Source organism: Rattus norvegicus, chromosome 1, assembly GCF_021556685.1.
Source record: "Rattus norvegicus strain SHRSP/BbbUtx chromosome 1, alternate assembly SHRSP_T2T, whole genome shotgun sequence".
In the NCBI taxonomy this organism is placed as follows: Eukaryota; Metazoa; Chordata; class Mammalia; order Rodentia; family Muridae; genus Rattus; species Rattus norvegicus.
The window spans coordinates 179723324-179736244 of record NC_141534.1 but is presented as its reverse complement, the minus strand read 5'-3'; the positions used below and the strand labels follow the sequence as shown (position 1 = coordinate 179736244).

The 12921-nt window shown below is 48.3% G+C and overlaps 1 protein-coding gene across 2 annotated transcripts in view; it reads right to left on the bottom strand.

The window, feature by feature from the left end:
- Positions 1-10510, bottom strand: part of Tead1 (TEA domain transcription factor 1) — a 220993-nt gene extending 210483 nt beyond the window's left edge. Inside the window, 1 exon segment of one of the 2 annotated variants that reach the window (NM_001435800.1) lies at positions 10140-10510. The gene's annotated coding sequence lies outside the window, so the exon portion shown is untranslated. 2 annotated transcript variants of the gene reach the window in all.
- Between the last annotated feature and the right edge of the window lie 2411 nt (positions 10511-12921).

The window sequence follows — 12921 nt, the reverse complement described above, 5'->3', positions numbered from 1 at the left end:
TTCGGTACATGCTGGGCCAGGACTACTACTGGGCTACACTCAACCCAATATGCTCCGTTTGAAATCCACCTGTGGCTCCCTTTAAAAGCGGTGATTCTCAACCTATGAGCCAAGTCCCTTTGCAGTTGCACATCAGATATTTAGATTATGGCTCGTAACAGTAGCAAAATTACAGTTATGAATAACAAAATAATTTTATGGTTAGGGGGTCAGCACCACCAAAGAACTGCGTAAAAGATCGCAACATTAGGAAGGTTGAGGGCTGCTGCTTTAAAGGATTTCTCTGGGTCTTCTTGTCCCTTCTACACTAAACCCAGCAGACTGATATAAGCTTTTTTCATTGGGTCTAAATATTAACTGCTTGAACCACCAACAAAACCCCTGGGACATGGCAGGGGACATGGCAAGGGGAGCAATCAGAGCAGAGACTACATCCCAGGTTCGCTACTTTGAACACAATCCACACAGTGTAAAACTTAACCTTTGAAAGCATACAACACATTGTCTTCAGGAAAGCAAAAGAAGAGAGCACTGTCTGGTTTTGAAATCTTGCTGTCCCTCTGCCTGCCGCCTGAAGGCCTCCTTCCTTCCCAACCATTCTCCTCCTGAGACATTTTTAGTTTTAACTTTTTCAGACTGGGAAACCTGACTGAGCAGCACAGCACACCCTTCCACACATGGGTTCTTCAGAGATAAGGAAAGGAAGCTGATAAAAAGCAGGTGGTCCCCGGCTCGGGCTCCCACAGAGCAATCTTTAACTACTCAGCCTGTTCAGCCAGAGTGACCTAAAAACCAGGGTCGATGACACACCCTGAGCTGTAGCTGAGAATCTCCACAGACCAGGACCAGTTAGAACAGCTGACTTCAAAAACTACTCACAAGAAACTGTGAAAGGATTCAAAAGAATAAAAAACAACTCAACAGGCAATTTGGCTTCCAAGGGGGAGTCCAGCAGAAGGCTCACTTATCCAGCAAATACCTGGAATTAGACACTCATCACTTAGGCTACCTAACAGATGTCCTGTCCCCTTAAATATGCAAATAGAGAACAAACAGAGGGAAAAGGTTGTGCCCGCCCCACAAGCACCTGAATTAGCATGTGAAATGTACCTGATCCAGAAAAAGGGAGGCTTAGAGGAGCAAAGACCAACTGTGCAGTCTGCAGTCTTTGGGAGCACGGGGGGGGGGGGGGGGGGGCGGGGGGGGGGGGGGCGCCAGGGAGCTAAGAGCCAATCCTGCAGCCTGCTGGGAGCAGCCACTGACCAGTCAGTGGAAGCATCACTCCAATGCCTGACGCCATTTTCCAGGTGAGGAAATAGAAGACAGCCTGCCTTAAGTAGTTGCAGAGTTTCAAAGACCAGACGAGGGGAGGCAGAGTTTGAGGCTAGCCTGAGATCCAGGTGAGCCACAACTACTTTAGTAAAAACTAAAATTATAATGAGAACAATGAAGTTATGCATGAGCTGTGGCCCTCTCTGCCTCCTAAAACTAGGTTCCAGGTCCAAGCCCTTTGCACTGTCTCCCTAAGGAAATGGTCCCTTCCAACAGTCACCAAAAGAATTTATAGACACGAAGCTCAGAATCGGGAAGAACGCCTCAAAAAGACCTTTCTTTTGGAAAGATATAAATCACATATTTTCTGAAGAATTTTCACTTAATTCTTTATTAGCACTTTGCAAAGGTAACTCCAACTATTATATATTTGCTGATGGATTCCTCCACTTACTGTACTGGGGAGCTTAATAAGCAATGAAGGCAGAATCTTTTCAGGGCTGCCGGTTTTCAGTGAGACCCTGATTTTTGGAGGAGTCACCCTGCAGGCTGACTCCCAGGCAGTCCCGATCTGCCAAATCAAGACTGCACGAGCACTTCACAGTTATGATCCAGTGAACCTCCTCTACAGATTTACAGACAGGAAGGCAGACCAGCATCCCAAGAGCTGAGGCAAGAGGATCATGAATTCCAGGATGACTTGGAGTATACTACAAGACCCTGCCCTAAAAGGACAGGGGAAAGGGATGGGAGAGGAGAGAAAACTTCCAGGTCAAGATACCAAAGCCTAAGGACAAAAATGATTAGCTCAAGGTCACAGCCAAGACAGCCTGGAATGACCAAAGTCCATACAACCTCACTCCTGGTGATAATTCTTAGACGTGCTTACTACTACTGACATGTCTCAGGACAACTGCCTGCAGTCTAAATAAAGGCTGTTTGAAGAGTGTGTTTGAAGTCATGTGGAAGATCAAGCCAGCCACAAGATTCTCTCTCCCCTTCTACACACACACACACACACACACACACACACACACACACACACACACACACACACATCCCAACTCCAGAACACTCAAGTTGGCTGGGGATGTATAGCTCAGCTGGTAGAGTGCCTGCATTTGCCAGGAAACCCAGGGTTCTGGTGTCAACACCACATAAACCCAGCACGGTGACACATGCCCATAAACCCAGCACTCAGGAGGTAGGAACAGGACAGTCAGTTCAAAGTTATCCTCAGGTTACAGAGAGAGTTCCAGGCCTGCCTGAGACACATGAAATAAGAAAGCATGAAAGAAAAAGAAAAAGATGGGGGATAGGGAGGTTCCTCTTCACCACCAAAGTAAAGAGAAAGGAAATTCAATACACATACCTACTAGCTTCTCACTACCTCTACCTTCTCACTCCTCTTGGAGGGGCTGGGAGACTGCTCACTGCCTGTCTTTTCCTGATCACCAAGTGGCTGTCACAGGGGCAAGCAGCAGCTCTATAAACATCAGGAGCATCTGGATGCCCTAGTGCCGGAGAGTTAGGGAGAGGAAGCATGAGGAACAGAGGCTGGGCACCACGGTCCCTGCAAGTCTGACTCGGAGCTGCTACTGAGCTTGCCCCTGACCCCTCAGTGCGCAACTGCGCAGGAGGGGGCTCTAGAGCATATCCCACTCAGAATAGGACCTCAGCAGCCAGAGCAGAACTCTGCTCTAAGCCCTAGGAATCACATCTGGAAACAACTAACAACTACCGGCCTCTCCAGGGGACATGGTAATGCCAGACAGAGAGAGGCCGGTCTGCTTCTTTTGTACAAAAAGATGGGCCAGTGAGATGGCACACACACACACACACACACACAAACACACACACACACACACACACACACACACACACACACACTCACACTCAATAATAATGTTTCTTTATAAGGTAGGACTTTGTACACATTGTTTTTTATCCAGGAAGATTCCTGTAAGTTCCTAGGCACAGATAACTGAGAAACCACTTACCCTGACTCTATCACAGGGTAAAAACAAAAACAGGTAGAACATCTCCTGAGGAGATGTCTTCACAGGTCTTCCAAGGTCTCAGAACTCTAAGGAACTCAGCCCTTCAGGCTCTATGACTGGTGCTCATGGTATAGGCAGAAGTAGAGGCTGACCAGGGTCTGGGGCAGAAGTCAGCCTCTAAATGGGTCCCTGTGCCCTCAGTTACAAATCCAAATGTCAAGATGTGAAAACAGGTGAGGGACCGGAAGAGCACACTCGGGTGGGGAGGTGACGGGAAAAGGGTCTCACCATAACTTCCCAGGCATGTGTAACTGAGGGAAAACATCTGCTCAGCAGCTGATAAGCCAGTGGTCATGTACACAGCCAGCCATCCTAAACCATCTCATGGCTGCACGGAGCCCAACAGCTCCAGCCATCTCCTCGATGGGGTGATTCTGACCGCATTCAGCCTTGCAGGACACCTAAGCGATACTCTAGAAGCATTAACAATTCCTGGTTAAGAGCCACTTCCCATCTCCAAATCACTGGCCCTTTCCAGACATACATGTCAACCAGACATACATGTCAACTGTTTTATGTGCTTCACGATGAAGGTGAAAGAAAAGTAGGGAAGTTTCCAGGAGGTTACGAGAAACCTTTCACCACACTGGAAACATCAGCAATGTTATCTCGCCAATACTCTAGCTCTACCAGTAAGGAAATGAACACTAGCATCCTGTTCTCTGCCAGTCTCTGCCGGTCTGCCGACAGCGACAGCGACAGTCACCAACCTCGGGGCAGCACCCCTGTCCCTTTCAGTGGGTGGGAAGCTGACTTGAACCACCATTGTCTCGGAGAGGCTCTGAGGTGAGGAGGCAGCGAGGGGGAAAGGACTGAAAGAAATGCTTCCAAAGGAAACACGGGCTCACAATGGTTTGGGAATCGGGCCCCAGCACACCCCAGCCCGGGTGATGGGTGATCTGAAAAACAAGGCATATCAAAGTGCTATTGATAAGCTGACTCAGTAGACAGCTTATCTAAGGCCCTCATGGACCATATGGTGCCCCAACTTCTGCTGCCTGTTGCTGCCGCAACAATAGGCTTGGCTGCCCAGAAAGCACTGTGGTGGGACGGAAGCTCAGCAGCAGAGGCACGTCGCCCGGCCGCGGTGCTTACATTTTATTTTGCGCTGTTAGCTTTGCGTGTCCCCCAGCGGGAACTTGAAACGCACACCACATATGCTTCGTGTCAAGACACCAGAGCTACCTGCAGAATGCACATGGCTGGGCGCTGTATATGTGCTTGTGAATGGGGACAGAGCAGGTGAACAAGAAAAGCAGATGTCAACTTCAGAATGAGAACATGGCTGGTGGGGGCAGGGTGAGCAGGCAGGCTCCTAGCTAGTGCGAGAGCAGAGACAATGCTCTTTTCTCAAAAAAAAAAAAAAACAAAACAAAACACTCTGGCCAGGCGGGCCTCGGGGAGTGGCTATTTAAAACACTTGGCTTCTTTTATTCCACCACCATGGAAGTGAATTCAGTTCTTCGGAACCAGAGCAAATGAAGTCATTTGGTTTCTGTAGGTTCTCTGCACTTCAGCAGTAGGAGTCGGGCCATCTAAGTTGTCCTTTCCTCATTAACTCAGTTTGCTTGGAAGAGGCAGTAAGGCCGTAGTGAAATTCTAGGATGTGGGGCACTGGAATGGACGCCCCATATGGTGTTTCCATCAGGAAGTCACGGTGCAAAAGCAAACGGGTATCACCTTCCGAAGGCTGGGCAGAAGACTGACCGGGACTCTCGTCCAATGAATTCACAAGTGTTCTATGTGTCTTCCCAGAGATTTTCCTGTCTTTGCAGATGATCATAAAATATTCATCTATCTAGCTGACTACCTATCAGAGACAAGGCACTGGTTTCCAATAAGAACTCTGTAGCTACAGTATCAGGTGACATAAAAGCTGTCCTGCGATGCAGGTCCTCAAGGTTGTTCATAGCAAAAAATGGGGACAGAAGGCTCTCCCTCAATACCCTCAACAGAGCTTCCGCAGAAAGATGCTGGTTTCATCTGTGACACCATCCCCATACCTAGGTGGACAACATTCTTGGATGAACTTCTCAAATTTTCTTAAACAGTCTCAGATTTTTTTTTAAAATCTCCTTTCAAGTTAATTTGAGACTGCACTTGAACTCCATCCAAGAGCTAAGCTGAACTGAATTATGATAATTAGAAAGCTGTGCCTATAATTTTTAAGCAGACAGCAGAGTTGATCTATTTTTTTATAAAAGTTCATGCCAGAGAATATAAGTTCAGTATGTTCTCACATAATTAACATTTCCCACCATTATGAGCAGTATGAGCAGTTTTTCAGTTTACCTATCAGTACTGCTGTGTATTCCCAAGCCTCAGTGCTATAATACATACAAAACTGTCAGATGCCTAGAGGCTCCCAGAACTTCCCCCTGCAGAGGAACTTAACTTCTTCATCAGTGAATCAGCCCACGTTTAAGTGTAAGCTCATTTCCCCACACTCTGTCTTTCCCCATTAAAAAAAATGCTAATACGGGGCTGACATGTGGCTCAGTTGTTATGGAGGTGCCTATCATTCATGAGACCGGGGTACAATCCCAGGCAAGGATGAAACAGAAGCCCAGCGTGGTGACACGGGTCTGCACTCCAGCATGTGAGCAGCAGAATGAAGATCGTGAGGCCAGGATCATGCTGGACTCACAGTAAGTTGAAGGTCTGGTGCATGGGACCTGCTTCAAAAAACAAATAAAAATCTAATGAAATCGAATGACAAAGCATTAAACACCGGTGTGAATGAGAAAAGAACATAGACAATACCAGCTTCAAAAGAGGGGGTGAGGAGTACACAGCTTTCCCTATGACTGCCACAAAAGTGAAGACAGCTTCTCTGAAATACCATTCCATTATCCAATCAGAAGAGGCTCTGTGTGTGTGTGTGTGTGTGTGTGTGTGTGTGTGTGTGTGTGTGTGTGACACACACATCCATTATCCTCCCCACCCCCAGCCTGAGGAAACCATCCGGAGACACCCAATTGTGTAAGTGAACAAAATGGGAACTTGGGATCAAGGAGTAGCCCACCCTCTGGGCTACACTGACCTGATCCCTGCCCTGCAAAACCAAAACCTGCCATTTGCTCACACATTTCAAAACTCTCCTGCTCTGCCCCAACACAAAATGATCCTATTCCTACCTCAAGTTCAAACGTGGACCAGCTTTAAGGAGAACCATAAGAGAGAACCTTGAAGGACTGGCAACACAGCTCACATCTTTGAAGCTGAACAAGAGCCCTCCAAAAAAAAAAAAAAAAGGAGACCGGAATATCCCAACTTTACACGCTATGCCCTAGAAGCCTGTTCAGATATGCACAAGAGCCACACAACAGGGTCTAAGTGGTGTCTACCAAAAACCCAGCCCTGATACGGTACTAAGGACTGACCTGGATTGCCGTATTTTATTCAACTTGATGAATAGCAAATAAAACACATTAACACTACATGACTTGGGTTCCTCCATAAACTAAGATGATCTGAAGCCTTCTCAGCGAACAGAAGAAAAGGCAGCAGCTCTCAGCTACAGAACGTAACGGCAGCCCTCACAGTGCCCAGGCAGCCAAGCACAGCTCATGCTGGCCAATGAGGGTGAGCAACAATATATTTTTTTTCTTACGGAATTCAGAAGTAGGATGTAAGCAGTGTGCGATTCCAGTCACAGAACTCTAATAAAAGAGAAGCCTGCCTTAATTAACAAAAATGACGGAGGCCTTCTTGCAGTTTGGGGGAGAAAGCTGAGCACTTGCCTTAGCCAGTATTTCTTAAGCCTGTGAAGGAAAAGGAAAGACCCTACTCAAAAGTTGTGCCACTCGACTGATTCCGAACGGCTGTTACTCAGAAACACACACATAGACTTCTTCTGCTTTCAGACTCCCTTTATGGGGAAACAGAGCCAAACGCCTAAAATGGTAGCTTCGAAGCAAGGGCCCTAATTTCTCTGCACAGATATGGCTCACCTTTTTAAGCCCACTGGGTCGTACACAGTTATCTGCAAGGACCTCTGGAGTGACTAAGACACCATCACCATTTCCATTTGCAAGCAGTTTAATTACACTCACAATTAACCCGTAACACACGAGATTAGAGAGCAGAGTAATCCTACAGATGTTCAGGCTCTTCTTGTACACGCATGGACGGGGACGGAGGGAGGGAATCTATCTATTTCCAATGCTGGCAACAACTTCCTAATGCTGCTAACGGCCTGTCTCACAGGTGGGGCCTCCATCCCCCCAATTGCCCTTGTTATATACCTTCCCAACACAGTTCCATAAAGGTATACCTTCTTACATTTGCTTCTGCGTATCGTCAGAACCGACTAAAATCAAAACTCGTTATGCACTACTGAACTCTAAAAAAAAAAAATCTTTTTCTTAAGTTTTCTCTCTTCTTCCCAAATCAGAAGATGCCAGAATCCAAAGAAGTTATGTGAACGTATAATCCCAGCTGTGTACAGCAAGAGGGGGTGAGAAAGGGGAAGGAAGCCAGCTTCCCACCAGGTGACCCAGGCAAGCCCACCCTCATGATTTCACGGTGCTATAAGGAGAGCACAGACTGTATGTATCACAGTACAATCGAGGGTGGGAAGCACACACTGTATGCCCAGTACAAGCAAGTAACTCATGCAGTGACCACAGCCTGGGTCAGACTATGCTACAATGTCTGCCTGCTTCAAATTAAAGGTCACTAACTATATACACGTCCTGGTGAGTCCTGGCCTTTGCTTGTACAAAATCTCCAATAATCCCAGAATGTTCCCTAGAATTTATAAAGAACTCCAGGAAGAAGAAACTCACACAAAGATTCTCCCCCTCCTTCTCCCCACCTCCTTTTTTTAAACTCTTTTGTAAAGGCAAAGTGTCTTTCTGGCTTTGTTTCAAACTTGTTTTAAAAAGATAAAAAAAGTATTCTAATATTCCCCTAAATCTTTAATTTAAACAATACTTGCCATTAAACAGAAAATAAAATGGTTTACTAAAGGACATGAACAAGACTCAGTAATGGAGACAGCTTATCAGTTTATTTTTTTATACAAACAACAAATAAAAGAATTGCAAACTCTGTTAAAAACCTGTAATCTAAGAGTCCAACACAGAGTTACACATTCAAAGAAATACTACACAAAAATATCTTATGACCATTTATGGAAATACTGAGATTAGAAAAATGCGCCTTTCCTCCTTAAAATCATCAACAATTTAAAACCTTGCTGTTGACAAAGGTTCAGCTAAACGCATTTGTCTTTCCGGAGTCATGCTGTAACTGGGTCTACTGTTTCCTTCTAAAGAGGAAAGATTCTTACCAAAGTTGGATCTAAGTCTGGCCCTTATAAGCATTCAGATGTGCCTGGGCCCAAAGATCCTGCTATTCACAGAAAATCGCAGACTCCGCTGAAAGGCGGAAGCCCCTGGCACAGTCTGTACAGCCTGAGGACTATTCCCAGCCCCAGTCTCAAGGCAGATTAGCCCCCACCCAAGAGCTCAGGCTTGCACAGACAAGCTACCCCTCGGCTCCGGGTAGATTGAGTCTCCCTAACGGGAAGGATCTGTCCACCCGGGGAACCACCTGCCAGCACTCAAGCACACTCTAAGCCACCAGACCACCTAAACTTCCAGAACGAATCCAGGCCACAAGGCGTGAAGGAAACTAAGATTCTGTTACTTTGCATTATCTGTAGGAATTGAAATATTTTCCTTTCACTATTTTGAAATATGATCGTATTTACAGACCTTTTTGTTCCAAGGACCTTAGCTCCTTTCAAATGGCGCTATTTTAAAACCCGTCCTTGCTACACTCCGATTTCTGGAATATCTGTCTGTAAGTTTCCAGTGCTGAGATCAATTTGCATTTCTGTAAATCACAGACAGCTTCTAAGAACTTAACAAGCCTCCTGAGAAACGCTGGTGGCTGGCATTTCATTGTTTCATAAATATTTTTATACGGGTGACACCATTCAACTTTAAATAAATCCTTAAAAAGAAAGACGATTAAAGACCGAGGAAAACTAGTCTGGGTTTTATTTTCACGGAAAGATAAGTGTGAGCCTTTCATTGTTTTCTACTTCTTTAAATGTAGCTTTGATTTTTTTTTTTAATGCATTAAAAAAGAAAAAGGAAACTCCTAGAAGTTGAACTTTCTTTCAAACGGGCCTCTGGACTTTGAAAACAAGTGGTGCTGCCGCGAACAAAGGCTAAAAGTGTCCCCAGAATTTTTTTTTTTTTTTGGCCCTCCTGGGGATCGTTTCTCTTCCAATAAACAAACAAATCCCCCAGTATTTCCTACCGAAGGGAAGTTTTCCAGGGAGAGTCTACTCCCGGGTTTGGTGGTAAGTGCGACTCAGTCTTTTTTGGACACAATGTTTCTGCTGACTCCTGAAAATTTTCCACTTGAATGTGCACTGGAGCGGCGGCGGCGGCGGCGGCGGCGGCGGCAGCAGCTCTGGAGAGGCGGCAAGGGCGAGAGAGCCCTCTTTCATCTCCCGGGAGGAGGAGCCGGGATCCGCGCGGACCCCGAAGGGGCCGGGCGCCGGGGGAGTCACCCGGCTGCAGGCTCTAGGCTGCACGCCGGACGCTCTCCCCACCCGTGATCGCGCCGAACTCGGCGCTTCCCAGACAAGGAGCGAGGTGCGCGGGAGAGAGACGCTGGAGAGAGGGGCGCGCAGAAAGCCGAGCGGGGCCGCCTGTTGCCGCGCGAGGTTGCGGCCCAACTTGCAGGGCGGCGGGGCCGCTCCCCTTCGGGAGCCGCACACAAAGCGCCGATCGCGGTGACGCCTAGACAGCCCGCGCCCCCGAGTCCGCCCCGCGCGCAACTTACCTCGGCCGCCCGAGCGGGCGCGGCAAACTTCGGGGCGCTGGGCCACCGCCCCCGCGCTACTCCAGCCGGTACTCCCCGCGGTACTCCCGCGCCCGGCCGCCCCAGCCCGGCCTCGCCGGCTCCCCGGACCAGCAGGGCGCGCCGGGGCAGCTGCCCGCGCTCCGGCGACGTTGCGCGCTGGGGGGTCAGCGCATGGCCTGCGCCCCGCCGCGGCCGCCCCGGGCCCGGGCCCCGGCGCGCGGACTCCCCGCGAGCTGGAAGCGAGTGTGCGAAGTGCTGGGGGGCGCCCGCGGCGGGCGGCGGGGCCGCGGAGGCTCGGCTCGGCTCGGGCGGCGCGGCGCGGCGCGAGCGATGCGAAGAATGTGCGGAATGAGGACAGGAATGAAATGAACGCCAGGACCGAACTCGCTCCGGAGGGGTGGGGCCTCGGTGACGTCATGCCGCCGGGCCCGGGGTGGGGCGTGGCCTGCCGCCGCGGTGACGTCATGATGTGGGGCGGGGCGCGTGGGGCGGGACTTGGCGCCCACGGGGGAGCGAGCCGCGCGCGATGGCGCGCGCTCAGGGCTTTGTGCGGTCCGAGGCGGGGCGGCCGGGTACTAGAAAGGCGGGGTGTGCGCTTTCCTCCTGCTGTGACTCAGTTTACCCCCTCCTGGTGTGCGCTGGCAGCGACGCTCCCAGACTGGAAGGGAGGTTGCTCTTCAGGAAACTGAGGCCGGAGTGGGCAGCTTCCCAGCCCGCCACTCCTCCTCAAGCCGTTTCGCTTTACCCAAGTTCGCGGTGCTCGCGCAAATTCTGGGCTTCGCAGACTGGGTTGGAGCGTCGCAGAGTCCTCGCCCGCTTCCTGCCCTGTCTTTCTAGAAGTGAAGTTCACTCGTACTGCGAGTTTAGTCTAAGGAAATCCTGCACCCACTTAAATAAAATAAAGTCTTGCCTGGCTGCAAAAAGCAGCTTCGCGCCGTCCCTTTATGGAGAACGTAAGAATCAATCATAAACGGTTTGAACTCTGTTTTTGGAGTGGACGACACCGCAGCACTTCAGAAACTCGGGTAAAGTTAACGGTGGCTGGGACAGACATGCTGGCAGTTTGGGCCGGTTGCAGTCCGTAGTTTCCCAGAAAGGAGACGGCCCTTCCCGCACTGGGACTTCCTTCTGGCTTCAGAACAAACTAATGGCGCCTGTTTTGTGCCGGAGTATTCCTGGAGTGTGCATAAACTCAGGAAAGCGAATGGGACTCACTACGCCTTGTTTGCTCGGAAACAACGTTTACCAGTGCGTTTTTAAGGCAAAAATATCTTCCATCCATGCGTTTTTTAAAATTTTATGTCAAGAGAATTGAAGACTCCCATGCCGTTGTAAAAAGTAATACAGAGACATTCTTTGTTCGCTTTGCCCAGCTCTTCCCTAGCCATGTCAGCCAAAATTTTATCCCAGCCGGGGTATTAATTTTCGGGCAGATTTTCCAGATCAACTTAAACACATCATTGTGTATTTGTTTAATTCTATAAATTCTATAATTTCTCACCTGTGTAGATGCCCACCACAATCAAGTACAAATGTGTATTATTTTTAGTTAATAATATGCAGCAATATGACAGGCTGACAATAAGAACCTCATACACCTGGCAGAGTATTAGAAAATGCACAACTATTTTCCCGTTAAAACTCCAGAGGTGTATCTCTTTTCCAGATAACCCCCCATAATACCAGCGAATAAAGTCGGAGAGCAGAAGAAGCTGGAGAGATAGTTCACCAGCGAAAAGCCCTTGCTGCTCTAGTAGATGACCAGGCTCCTGTTAGGTTCCCAACACTCATAAGGTCGCTTTCAACAATCTGTAACTCCAGTTCTGGGAGCACCAGGCACAAACATGGTGTACATACATGCAGGTAAAACATTCATATACATAAATAAATAAGAGGTTGTTTTTTTTTTAAGTCTGATAGCAGAGCCAGCCTACCAGTGGGTAAATTTCTAAACCAGTATTTATCTTGCCCATGACAGGCTTGGTTACCCTTCAGACTCCAGTTGCTCCTGGCGATTCGGTGTTCTCTCATTTCTACTGAGTTAGGAAAGACTCTTTGACCAAACTTCCAAAGCCGCTCATGATGTGCTAAAACTGCTTGGCCTGTGCTTTCTACAACTTATTTTCATCCACACACACCTTCTTTGAAATGTATGCTAAAAACCTTTTCTCCAAGGAAGTCTGTTCAGGTGGAGCCAGGCACATTGGCAATATAATCCCAGCATTCAGGAGGCTGAGGCAGGAGGATTGGTGTGAGTTTGAAGAAATTCTGAACTAAAGAATTAGATCTTGGGTTGGGGATTTGGCTCAGTGGTAGAGCGCTTGCCTAGCAAGCACAAGGCCCTGGGTTCGGTCCCCAGCTCCGGAAAAAAAAAAAAAAAAAAAAAAAAAAAAAGAACTAGATCTTGTCTGGAAGAGGAGGAGAAGGGAAAGAGAAAAGAAAAGGAGAGGGAGAGAGTGGGGAAAGAGCTGGGGTGTGGGGGGGAAGACTGGTTAACTAGATGTCTCCTTCCCAGGCCCCTGAAGCCACTTGGTCCAGCTATCTATGTCTTGTGTATTTGGTCTGTTAGTTCACAGCATATGTGTGTTACTGGACAGACTCACCTGTATGAGACAATGGTTAGGTCTCATTCAGCTAAGATTTTTCTGTCTAGAACTCACTCACAAATAGGAAGTGCAACGTCATCTCTCTACCCATCTATCCCATACTCTGTGCTCTCCTCATCTCCCCATCAGTCAACACACAGGGCCTTAAGAGTTTT